Source organism: Monodelphis domestica, chromosome 2 (assembly GCF_027887165.1).
Source record: "Monodelphis domestica isolate mMonDom1 chromosome 2, mMonDom1.pri, whole genome shotgun sequence".
Classification (NCBI taxonomy): domain Eukaryota; kingdom Metazoa; phylum Chordata; class Mammalia; order Didelphimorphia; family Didelphidae; genus Monodelphis; species Monodelphis domestica.
Window position 1 is genome coordinate 367,020,073 of NC_077228.1, and position 13,676 is coordinate 367,033,748.

A 13,676-nucleotide genomic window follows, 5' to 3' on the forward strand; every position below is an offset into this window, starting at 1 on the left:
ATGTGAAGACTGCTTCGACTGAACAGACGGAAGAAACCAACAAGAAGGTTCAATGGCTGAGATGGTGATACAGCAAGGCACTGTGGAGTGCTTAGGGCATGATGGAGCACAAAAGACAACACGGCCATCCAATGCAGCTGAGGAAGTCTCCAGGTGTAATGACTTTTCGTGCCAATGGACCCAGGCTTCCAACGCCGAGAGAGTGGGACTGTCTCTGTGCATCGACTTTTTCACTTAAATCTTCATGCACAAGTGTCTTTGTGCACAAAAACGCACAAAGACAATCATCATCCTTGGTTCAAGAGACAACCAACACATATAAATTCACACATATACATACCCGTGTATCTGTGTATCTATGTGTCTATTTATCTAAAACTATTATTATTATTGATATTGCTTCATCACTGTAAGCATATTAATAATACCATATTGGAGGTCACTATTTCTGAATGCCATATAGTTCCTAGAGTCAAAATATGAAAAGAACATGCAAACTTCATTGCCCATTTGTTCCACATTCTAACAAATACTAATTCAGGGGCTCCCAAGTCACTGAAATCCATAGTAATCAGAACATTACTTTCACTCTTTCAGTATTCAGAATCATCCATGTTCCGTTTTTTGTCTCTTTAAAACTTTATTTTTTCATTTAAGGAGCACTACAGATACATAACACAGGAAACACAGCCATGTTCTTTTTCTCTAATTAGATAACATTCTCAGGCTCTACCAAAAACATACTCTTAGTCCAGATGCCATTACTAGTACGCTAAACTCTTGACAGTAAGAAAACTAGTAATGAGGAACAAAAAAAAATCTTACTAAATCAAAGTGACTCTCTACTCTCATTTCTGAGGGAACCATTTGGGAAAATAACCTCCTATTTGATTTCCCTGTCTCAAGACTCTTCCTTCTTCCATTCACCTTCCATTATAACACCATTTGACCTAATACCTAAGTCTCCATTCTGCTCAATAAACTTTACTATATTCTTGTGATTCCAAGAATCAACTAAAACTTCCTTGTTTACATCTAATGCCCTCTATTAACTGACTCTAATCAATTTTTCCAGTCTTGTCATCCATTCTACTCCTTCATGTACTCTAAACACCAAATTGGCCTTTTTTGCTCAGTAGAACCCTATGTCTAAAATTCCCTACTTCCTCACATTTCTTTTATTAGAATTCCTACTTTTCTTCAAAATTCATCTTAAATGCTACTTTGAATATTGTCTTTCTTGATTGATCTAGCTCACAGTGTCTTCAAAAACTAAACTACCCCTACTTGACACTAAGTAAGAGCTTTTGCAAGTCATTTACTAGGTAAGCTGACACCTGCAAAGGTCACTGCTCCCCTTGAGCAGTGCTAGGCAAATTGAAAGATTGTGATTGGTTCCAGTAAAGTTGGGGAGCAACAGGAAGTGATGTCAAGAAAACTGCTTTAAAAGGCCAGCTCAAGGATATAATCAGGCTCTCGTTGTTGATAAGCCAGACTTGTAAACCTTAAAATTTCTTATAAATTTTATAAATGTTGGAAATTTCACCATTGGGAAATTTCATACTTGAAAAATTTCCTATTGATAGTGGGAACTCTATTAGAATGTGAACCCCATTGGCATGGGAGGTTCCTCCTCCTCCCTTCTTAAGATTACTTTAGGACAGAAACCTTTTGCTGAACAATGGAAAGGGCTTTGACCTATGCTTAAGCATAGAATAGGAAGTTCTTTGAGTCATGATTGATTTTAGAATTGATACAATAGAGATACTTGGAATGACAGAACCAGGTCTTGGAAAATACAATTTCCACCCCACTCAGTCCTAACAGGATTTAGGAAGGGCTGCAGCAAAGGATCAAGATTTAATTATTTGAGAATATGACCTTCAACAGACATGTGCAAAGCCACAGACCTCTGGGCGGTCCTGGGTTAAGCTAGAGCCACCATTGGCACATAAAAATACTCAATTGAATCATGGATCTAGTAGGTCAAGTAGCGTGTTGATCATTAAACTAGCTCAGGCTCCATTAGATGCAGATAGAGATAATATCTTGAAGGAAGAAGAACAAATCACTTTAATCCAGTTGTCATTAATTGATCTTGCTGGAAGTGAAAGAATTAATTTGACAAAAGCAGAAGGCAACAGACTCTGTGAAGCTGGTAATATTAATCAGTCACTAATGACACTAAGAACATTCATGGAAGTCCTTAAAAAAACAAATGTATGGGACTAACAAATGGTTCCATATCAAGACTCAAAATTAACCTATCTGTTCAAGAACTGTTTTGATGGGAAGGCAAAGTGTATATGATCATGTTCATGAACCCAAAGGCTGAAGATTATAAGAAAAAGCTTGCAAGTGATACAATTTGCAGAAATGAAATGAATCAAGAAGCTGAAGAAGAAAGACTAGTAGATAAGGTGATATGTAGTTTAACTCCAGGCCCACATTACAGAAATCAGGCTTTTAGGGGGAACTTACACCCTGACTTGAACTTCAAGGGGGTTCAGTTGGTGACTAAAAATCAGTTACAGATACTTCTACAGAGTTTTCCCCTTTTACCATTATGTGAAATTCTAGTTGTTGATGAACAAACACTTCCAAGGTTGATTGAAGTATTAGAGAAATGCCATAATGTTCAACAAATGATGACAGAAGAATGTAATAAATAAGTGGTTGATTATAGAGCTATGCTGGAAGAATTTGATAATGCAGTTTTAAATAAGGAAAATGATATTAATGGAAAACCAAATGAAAAGGAAAAAGTGATCTTAGGACAGAAAGCAGAAATAGAATGACTGGAAAAGAAAACTAAAGCTTTTGAATATAAGATTGAAATTTTACAGAAAACTACTACAAGCTATGAGGAATAAGCATAATCTACAACAGGAACTTGAAAGCCAGAACCAAAAACTTTAGCACCAATTTTCTGACAAATGCAGACTGGTAGCAAGACTGCAAGTCATGGTGACAGAGAGCACCATGAAGTGGGACAAAGAATGTGAATGTTGTATGGCTGCCAAACAGCTAGAGATGCAAAATAAACCCTGGGTCAAAGATGAGAAACTAAAGCAACTTAAGGCTAATGTTACCAAACCAAGTAATGATAAAGCAGAGAGACCATTACTGGAACAAGATGGAGAAAACCTTTCTCAAAGATTGGTTTCTTCATCTCCAATACCTAATGCACCACTAATTCATATTTAACACAGAAGATCATGCTGTGCAGGGGGCAGATGGGTAGATCGTAAGCCTCTCTCTAATGTGCAAACTGAAACAGTAATGCAGCCACATGTACCCCCATGCCATCACAGTACTTGTTGCAAATAAAAAGACACTAGCTAAGTGAGAGAAGTACATGCTGACCCACCACTAGTTACTGATGGGGAGATTGAAACTAAACTAATTAAGGTTGATGTTTTTAAAACAAGAGATGGTAGGCAATCTATTCAATTCATAGATATTGAGATTTTAAAGCAAGAATATCCAACTGGCCAGAAATGACGATCTTCCAACACTGCCCTAGCCCAAGAAGTTGTGATGGAACCTGAGTGGGCAGATGTAGAAACTTGGTGTTCTATAACTATGGAAATGAGGAAAGGCTCTCAACTTAGGCCTGGTTATCAGCATCATGCACAGCCCAAGTGCAGAAAGCCATTAGTTGAGCTTTTTTTTGTGATAGATTTTTTTCATGTCATTTATTTCTTTTTAATCAAACAGTTGTGCTATTATTTTTGTTGTTGTTTTAACACTGCATACCTCATAGCTGTTGACTATATTATAAACTGGCAAAGATCAATAGATTCTCCCTCAACCTCAAGACATCTATTGTTCAAATTCTACATACATTTTTTTTTTGAATTTGCTATGAATTTCAGAAAAAGAACTCTTCCTTGTTTGTAAAAAAAAAAAAGACAATTGGGTATACCTATTTTTTCAAGAAAATCTATGATCCGAGGTAGAAAAAGAGGTTATCCCTATTTATTTTTCTCCATATGTCTATTAATTCTAATTTTTCTCAAGATTTCATTCACTTCTTTCACCTCTTTCTCATTTATGTTTTGGTTTGATTTATCTAAATTTCATAATGGTTGGTTAAAGTCTCCCACTAATATGGTTTTTCTGTCTATTTCTTCCTTCAATTCTCCTAGTTTCTCCATTAGAAATTTGGGTGCTATATTATTTGGTACATACATGTTGATTAGTGATATTTCCTCATTATCTAAAGTCCCATTTAACAAAATATAATTACCTTCCCTATCCCTTTTGATCAGGTCTATTTTTGCTTTGGCTTTGTCAGATATCATGATTACCACTCCTGCCTTCTTTCTGTCAGTTGAGGCCCAGAAGGTCTTACTCCATCCTTTAATTCTGACCTTGTGGGTGTCTACCCACCTCATTTGTGTTTCTTGAAGACAACATATGGTAGGGTTTTGGATTCTAATCTATTCTGCTATTTGTCTACGTTTTATGGGTGAGTTCATCCCATTCAAGTTCAAGGTTATGACTGTCATTTGTGGACTCCCTGGCATTTTGATAACCTTCCCTAATTCTAACCTTTTTTCCTTCGGCTCTACCTTTTAGTACAGTGATTTACTTTGAGTCAGTCCCCCTTATCCCCTCCCTTGATATGTTTCCCTTTTTAGTCCCTCCCCTTTTGTTCCCTCTCCCTCCCCCCTCTCTTTCCCTCCCCTTTTGTTTTCCCTCTCCCCTTCCTCCCCTTGGTTTTCCCTTCTCCCTACCCTTGTTGGGTAGGATAGAATTCAAGATCCCAATGGATCTGGATGTTTTTCCCCCTCAGAGTTGATTTCCCTTAGAGTAAGGTTTAAGTAAAAACTCTCTTCCTCTCCTGCTTATAGGAGTTTTCTTCCCCTCCCCTTCCCATGTGAATCTTTGTGTGAGAATGATTATTCTATTTGGTCTTTCTTTTCCAACTATTTACACATTACATTGTCCCCACATGTTAGTATACATAGACTGATATAAATGTAGTCCTTATAGAAGAGAGTTTGAGTAAAAGAAGAAGGTAACATTTTTCTCCTTTTTCCTTTCCTTCATATTTACCTTTTCAGGTATTCCATGCTCTTTGATTATCGGTATCGAACTTTCTACAGAGCTCTGGTCTTTTCATTGCAAAAAGTTGGAAATCTTCTATTTTGTTGAATGCCCATATTTTCCCTTGGAAGTATATAGTCAGTTTTGCTGTATTGCTGATTCTTGGTTGAAGACCCAGCTCTCTTGCCTTTCTGAAGATCATGTTCCATGCCTTATGATCATTCAGAGTGGAACTTGCAAGGTCTTGTGTGACCCTGATTGGCATTCCTTTAGATCTAAATTGTCTTTTTCTGGCTTCTTGCAGGATTTTTTTCTTTTGTTTGAGAGTTTTGGAATTTGGCAATTACATTCCTGTGAGTTGTCTTTTGGGGGTTTAGTGTAGAGGGTGTTCTGTGAGCTCTGTCATTGGCTATATTACCCCCCTTTTTCTTGAATCTCTGGGCAATTTTCTTTGATTATCTCTTGTATTACGATGTCGAGTTTGCTGTTTATTTTTGGATTTTCTGGAAGTCCAATTATTCTTAAATTATCTCTTCTCCCTCTATTTTCCAAATCTGCCATTTTGTCAGTGAGATATTTTATGTTCTCTTCTAATTTCTTGGTCTTTTGGCTTTGCTTTATTAGTTCTTGCTTTAAAACCTGGTTTTCCTTTTCACTTTGGTCAAACTGGTTTTGTAGATGCATAAATTTCTTTTGCATTATTTCCCACTTTTCCTCCCAGAAGGCTTCCATCTTTTTGATCATTTCAGATTCAAATTCTTCATGGGTTTGTGGAGAGTTTCCATTTCCTTTGGAAGGTTTCGGAGCATTTTCTTGTGTTTCCTCTTCTATCTCCTCTGTGTCTTGTATTTTTGCTCTATAAAATGTGTCCAAAGTCGCCCCCTTCTTCTTGTTTTGTTTTTTTTTTAATTTTTGGACTTTTGTGCTTCTGTGGAGTTTGCCATCTCTATCTGATTGGGGGGGGGGGATTAGCTTTTCTTATCTCTGTCTGGTGTTCAGAGGTTTTAGCCCTAGGCAGATTGTCTGTTCTATGCAGTTGTTGTTCTGTGTTCCCAGGAAGCCAGGAATTGCTGGTGTGTCCCTGTTACTGCCCTCCTCTCCTTGGCACCCTCCTGATGCTTCTCCGTTGCCTTACTTCCACACTCTAAGCCTGGCTTGGCCCTTGTTCCTGTGCCTTAGCTGGCCAGCACTTGCACTCTGTGGGGGGAGGGGCCACGGCTTCCAGGAGCTCCAAGGGCTCCTAATGAGATTAGCTTTCCCTGGGTTGAATTTAGTATGCCTTGAGGCAGGGACTTTTTTCCTGAGACTCCGATGGAAGGATCCAGCCAGAGGGTTACAATCTCCCATCTCTCTCTCTGTTTCCCTGCTGTCTGGGTGCCCCCTCGACTGGGTTAGGTTGTTTTCAGGATGTGGCCTTCAGAATAGCCAGCTCCCGAGGCCCTTTTGCCAGTCCTGAGGGTTGCTGTTGTTTCTGAAGACCCTGCTCTCTGAGGGGGAGGGGCCTCGGCTTCCCTGGGCTCAGGACAAGGGCTCCTGATAATAAGATTAGCTTTCCCTGGGTTGAACTGAGATTCGGATGGAAGGTTCCAGCCAGGGAGTTACGAGCTCCCCTGTCTCTCTGTTTCCCTGTTGTCTGGGTGCCCCCTCGACTGGGTCAGGTTGTTTTCAGAGTGTGGCCTTCAGAATAGCCGGCCCTGGTGTCCTTTTGTCAGCCCTGTGGGTTACTGTTGTTTCTGAAGACCCTGCTCTCTGAGGGGGAGGGGCCGCGGCTTCTTGGAGCTCTGGGCAAGGGCTCCTGATGAAAAGATTAGCTTTCCCTGGGTTGAATTGAGTGTGCCCTGAGGCAGGGACTTGAGACTTGGATGGAGGGATCCAGCCAGGGGGTTACAATATCCCCCCATTTCTCTGTTTCTCTGCTGTCTGGGTGCCCCCGTGACTGGGTCAGGTTGTTTTCAGGAAGCAGCCTTCAGAATAGCCGGCTCCTGAGGCCCTTTTGCCAGTCCTGAGGGTTGCTGTTGTTTCAGAAGCCCCTGCTCTCTGAGGGGAAGGGGCCATGGCTTCCTGGAGCTCTGAGGGCTCCTCCCTGGGGGTTACAAGCTCCCCTGTCCCTCTCTTTTTCCTTGCTATCTGGGTGCCCCCTCCACTGGGTTAGGTTGTTTTCAGGAAGCGGCCTTCAGAATAGCAAGCTGTGGGGCTCTGAGGTTGCCTCTGCTGCCTCGGACTTGGACTCAGCACTCTGGGTTGGGGGGGATGGGTCCTAGGACCTTCCTTCTGCCTACCCCTTAGGTCCGAGGGGTCTCGGGTTCTGGCTTTTGGGGGGGGGCGTACCTTTTTTTTTATTATATTTTATTTGATCATTTCCAAGCATTATTCATTAAAGACATAGATCATTTTCTTTTCCTCCTCCCCACCCCCCATAGCCAAAGTGTAAATCCACTGGGCATTACATGTTTTCTTGATTTGAACCCATTTACTTAGACTTCTGCCTACAACTTAGATAAGTGTAACTATAGATTGTTTGAATGATTTCTTCTTTGTAAAATTTATTCTTACTTTATCTTTTTTTCCATTAAAATTAATAATGACAACTAAACAGTTTTAGCCCTATTGAAGCTCAGAATTTCAGACCATAAGCAATCTACCTGCATCAGACTCACCAGCACCACTCACTCTAGGTCTGTGCCATATCCTCCTTTTGAATTTATCTTAATTCTTAATTAATCTTAATTCCATTTAATATCACAAGTGTTTGTCTATGGGTGTGGTGATGTGGACAGGGTAGACCTTCCAGTCTTATGATCTCTTCAACATAGAGAATTCCTGCTGAGAAACTAAACTTACCAGTATAACTCTAGTATTCTATCCAGCAGTAAAAAAAAAAAAAACAGATGAATTTTCTAGAAGTAGTGAGAAATTCAGTGATTTGCCTAGTATCAGGTAGTCATTATATACCAGTCAAGACTTAATTTCAGATCTTACTGATTTACATGGGGTCTCTATATAGGTATCCCTGTCTCCTCAATGTAGAAAAAGATTATCTTTAGAATATGCTAAACTTTGATGCTTAAAATTCTCCATTAAAACTTACATGTGGAAGCTCCAGCTAGATTGTGTTTGGTTGTTTGCTTAAAACCCTTACCTTCTAACTTAGAATCATTATTGTGCATTGGTTCTAAGGCAGAAGAGTGGTAAGGGCTAGGCAATGGGAGTTAAGTGACTTGCCCAGGGTCACATATCTGAGGCCAAATTTGAACCTAAGACCTCCCATCCCTAGGCCTGGCTCTCAATCCCCTGAGTCATCCAGTTGCCCCTAAATTCTTTACTAAAATATAAGCACATCTACTAATTCAAGAGAAAGGACAAAAACAGTTTATTTTCCACTGCATTTTAGTGTTCTTCCAGGTATGTGGAATCTGACTTAGTCTTGTAGTATTATCTGCTGTTCAGTTTGGAATCATTCTGAAGGTAGGCTCTTACAAAAAGACAAAAAATAGTAAAATTTATGTGAAAATTAATTTGAAATTAGACTTTTAAAAGAGTGGAGCTGGAGAAAATCTTTTGAAATCTCTTTCTGAATTTTTTTGAGATTAGCATAGAAGTATCCAATTGTCATATAAAAGGCTATTATTTCTGTTGAGTCAAGATGAGAGGATAATTACACTTTCTCTATGAAAGATGTTAGATATCTTCAAGTTTTTAGAGATGGTTCAGATAGATTAGATGAAATAGTTTATGATATAGAAAAAAAGTGAGGATATGAAGAATGCTCAGGGTGGAAATCAGATTAATGTATTAATATAGATGAGTTTACCATAAGCCCTATATTATTTGAGGGGATAGCTGCATTGTCTCTCACAGAATGAGAGGTTTAGCTAAAATATTCATAAAGAGATGATACCTAAGGTTGACTCATGATATGAAATAAATCATGAACCCTTCATTCGCGGCTTCTCTGAGCCTTGGACTCTGCTCTCCTACCCCTTAGGTCCAAGTGATCTCGGGTTCTGGCTTTTGAGGGGGGCCATACCTTTTGATCCAGGTCCAGGTCCAGGAGGAGGATTCCCAGGGTCTATGCTGTTGATCGTTTTGAATTTCGGCGCCTTAGGAGCTTATAGTTTGAGATCGGTCGGGAAGGGTTTTCCGGAGATCTGAACTTTAGCTTTCTCTAAGCCGCCATCTTGACCGGAAGTCAGGGCCGTACCTTTTGATCCAGGTCCAGGTCCAGGAGGAGGACTCCTGGTGTCTATGCTGTTGATCGTTTTGAATTTCAGTGCCCTAGGAGCATTTGGTTTGAGATCGGTAAGGAAGGGTTTCAGGAGATCTAAACTTTAGCTTTCTTTAAGCTGCCATCTTGACCGGAAGTCCCCCTTGAATAATCTTAAATGTGGTTATTAACATGCTCACATCCTTTGAGTATTTAGCTATTGTGAAATGCCTTTTCTTTTTCATATTTAGATTACTTTTAAATCTAGATATCATACCATTATCAGAGACATATTCATAGAATAGAAATTTAAAAAAATTTTCCTAGGATAACTTCATTAAGTATATTTTTTCTAAAAATGTTTTAATCACATATAAATTCATACTCATTTTAGCAAAGTTTTTATAAATGTTCAAGGAAAAATTGAAAAAATCATTCTCCTCATGAATTCCATTCAGAAATTTCAAAACATCTATCATATCTTTGAGGTTTCCTAAAATGCTTACAGTAGGTTTTTTTTTCCTTACTCTATCAAATTAAATACATTATTTTAAGAACTCATTCTTTCAATTAAACAGAAAATTTTTTAAACAATTGCTTCCTGATATTTTGCAATACAAATTCTTTCCCTCTCTCTACATCTTCCCTCCCCAAGTGGCAAAAAATCTGGTTTAGGTTATTCCAGTATTGTTATTCATTGCAAATTTCTCTATTCCTCATGTAAAAGAATACATAATATTACAAATATAAGAAAAAACTAAAATAAAATAAGGCTTGATCTGCATTTGTACTCTTTCCTTTGTACTATTTGTTAGTTTTTATGGCTGTGAAAAGACCTTTGCATCATGAGTCCTTTGGTATTGTCTTAGCATGACTGATAATAAAGTCCTTCACAGTTGATCAGCATATAATATTTCACTTCAATATACATTGTTCTCCTTGTTCTGTTCACTTCACTTTGCATTAGTTCATGTAAGTCTTTCCATATTTTCTGAAATTGTCCCACTCACGATTTCCTACGGAGCTATAGTGGTCAAAAACAACTATAAACCACAACTTATTTAGCAATTCCCCATTTAATGAACACTTTTCAGTTCTAATTTTTTTGCCACCACAAATAAAATAGATATAAAATTTTTATACCTTTAGGTTAACTTTTCACATAAAAACACACAAACACATATATAAATATGCATATACATACTTTGTAGATATGCAATCAATATCTAATCTGTGCTTTAATTTTACTATTTTTATATTTGAGGTGATAATTACCATCATTTATTTATCTAAAAGATAAGGAATTTCACTCTAATCCCTCTTTATTAACAGTTTGTTTTCATAATTTATTTTATTGCAATGAATTTGTTAAGGTTTGATGTCTTATCCATTATCCCACCCTGTTCTGTTTTATAGGTGAGTTAATTCTATTTATATTCATGGCTGGCAAATTTCAGTTTATTTTTCCAATCATTGTATGTTATTACAATTTTTCATCTTTTGTCCTTTCCCTCTATCGTTAAGAAGAAAAAGAAAAGACTGAGGGACAAAGGGAATAATATTAGCCCCAGTTATTTATAGTTTGTTCAATCTGACATGATGCCAAGCTTCCCCTTTTTTCTATTTCACCTAGCTCATTGTCAAATAACTTTGCTCTAATATTCAGTATTGATTAATGTAATTTCAACTAAACTGAACTAGAATCTATTCATTTCTTCAATAAATTTGAGATTTGTACCCACATTTCTTTTTTCATATCACATCTTTTCCTTAGTTACCCTCCTCAATTTTCAACCTTTTAAAATCAAATCAATATTTCAATTTGAAATGATACCTACTTGTTTAAGGCTTCTCTTACTCTTCTCTTACAATAATCACATGTAGTCATTCCTTCTTTTGGTCTTGAAAATTCATAGACTTTATAGAGATTAATGAAATTGGAATCAAGAATACCTGGTTTGAAATCTGAATTTGAACAATTACTATTTATAAAAAACATCTAGCTAGAAAAACACAATATCTGAACTTCATTTAAAAAATTATTTTACTATAAAATGGAGATTATATACCTAAAATATGTTACCTGAGAGGTAGCATGGAATAATGAAAAGAACTTTCAAGTTCAAGAACTCTCTTTAGCATTCTCCTCCATGATATTCTCTCCTACTGGATTTTCATGATACTACCCTCTCTTCTTTCTCCTCCCAACTATCTGGCTCATTACTAATTATTTTTCTTTTTTTCTTTATAAATGTCATCTGCTTAATTATCAGTATAGCCAAAGTATCCTAAAAGCAGATCTGTATGTGAATATAACTCTGAGTATTTTGCTAAAATTCAAATACCATATCAATTACACCAAAAACATATCAAACTCATCATAATTTGTCAGGAAACATATATTTATTATTTACTCAATGTAAGGCACTGTGCTCAGACCTAGGAATAAAAATGCAAGCACAAAAAAGACAATTCCTTCCCTCAAGGAATGTATATTCCAAATGAAAAAGAAAATACAAAAAAGAAATTAAAAAGTATGGGAGGGGCAAAGTCTGGATATAAGGGTCAGAGGCAGATCATAAAGTTGAGAAAAATGAAGTCTGATGGAAAATGAAGATGTTGTTTTCCTGGGAGATATTCCTAAAAGGAAGTTCTAGGAGGAATTCTGCACCTTCCAATTAGAAGGAAGGGGCCAAAATGACAGAAATAACTTAGAGATGTGGCTTCTAGGACTGATGACTAGGACTTCAGCAAAGGATGGAGAGGTTCCTGGGGCATGATGGGGAAGTCCAGGAATGTAGTCTGGTGGGAAATAAAGAGCCCATAAAAGCACAGTCAAGTGAAAATTCTGTATCTTTCCCCTCAAACTAGCTACTCTTCTGAATTTCTACATTATAATTGAAAATACTTTTTTCCTTCCAATTTCTCTAGCTTCTAAACCTAAGTCCTAGCTCTCACTCATGGCATGTAATCCAATAGCTTGTCAAATCATGAAACAGTATCTCCACAACATTTCTTTTATTCTTCCTCTTCTCTCCACTCACAGCCACTATCCTTATTCAGGTCTTCATTACTTTGCACTTGGGTAATTAAAATAGTCTTGTATTTGGTTTCCCTGCCGGAAATGTCTGCCCAGTTGAATACTCCTTACATCTGCTAACATAATTTCCCCAAAGCACAGATCATTACCATTAATATGCTATATAAACTTCAATATCTGTCCTTTAAATTCCTTCTATCTCCAGGATTCTTACATATTCGTGTTCTCTGTGCAATCTGTTGTCTAATCATATTGGCCCTTGTGTCATTTAGCACCCTTCCTGCTCAATTTCTTCTCTTTGACTTCTAATCTTTGTCTACTTTATTTAGCTGAGCAGGCTTCCTTTCGTAAACTCTTACAATACACCTATTTTGTCAACCATCCTTTTTTGGAGTGTGTCCTATTTTGGCACCTTTCCTACAACCTTTGAAATTGCCATTTACCAATGAATTGTTCAATGTTGTATCTCATGAAGATCTTATTTTGTTTCAGACCAGGGTTAGACTTTTTGTTGGAGGTTGGAACAGGTTCATCAAATACTTTTTTAATGTTGTCATTTTGATGATACTTTAGTATACTTTGGAATTGTGTGTGTATGTATGTGTTATAGAGTATGTGGAACCTACTGTTCTTCTTGAACTATACAAATAGCATAGCACACTTTTGAGCTCAATTGAAGTTGCATATCCTTAAAAGTATTTTCTTTCTAAACCTTCACATGAAAATTTAGGGAAACCAATCTTTTTCCATTGCAATCTATTTTATTTGAACCACATTTATTAAAGCCCAAATATACCCAAATAAAATTATTTTAAAAGTTATTATCAAGTAAATTGCTGCTTTGAGAATTAGCTGGTGTGAGTTCTATAAAATAATCATTATATTTGAAGTCTTAACATCTGTTTCTCTTAATCTACTGGAAAAGGAAATGGAAAACCACTCTAGTTTCTTTGCCCCAAAATACCCACCAATAACAGTATGGTCATTTGGATTATGAAGAGTTGGAGATGGCTGAATGACTGGAAAACAAAAATGTATATTATGTGACTGTTACTCTTGCCCAGAATTCTCTTCTCCATTAAAAAAAAAAACACCCAAGCTTCCTTCAATACTCAATTCAAAAGGTATTTCATACAGAAAACCTTTCTTATAAAGATCCACCAACTATCTGTGACTTCCTCTTAAAGGTATTCATCTATAAATTACTTCTACATACTGTGTGTCCATATACCTTTTCACAGATAATCTCTCCCTTTATGTGGTAAGATTTTGAGGGAGAAATAGAAGTGGCTTTTATTTCATTATATTCTTATTGCTTTGTGCAATGCCGAATACATAGTATACAATAAATAAAATGTTTGTTGATTTATTTTGTGA

At 37.1% G+C, this 13,676-nt stretch overlaps 1 pseudogene; it reads left to right on the forward strand.

Moving 5' to 3' along the window:
• The window catches only part of LOC100027941 (kinesin-like protein KIF23), a 62,194-nt pseudogene that overhangs the window by 113 nt on the left and 48,405 nt on the right, over positions 1–13,676 (forward strand).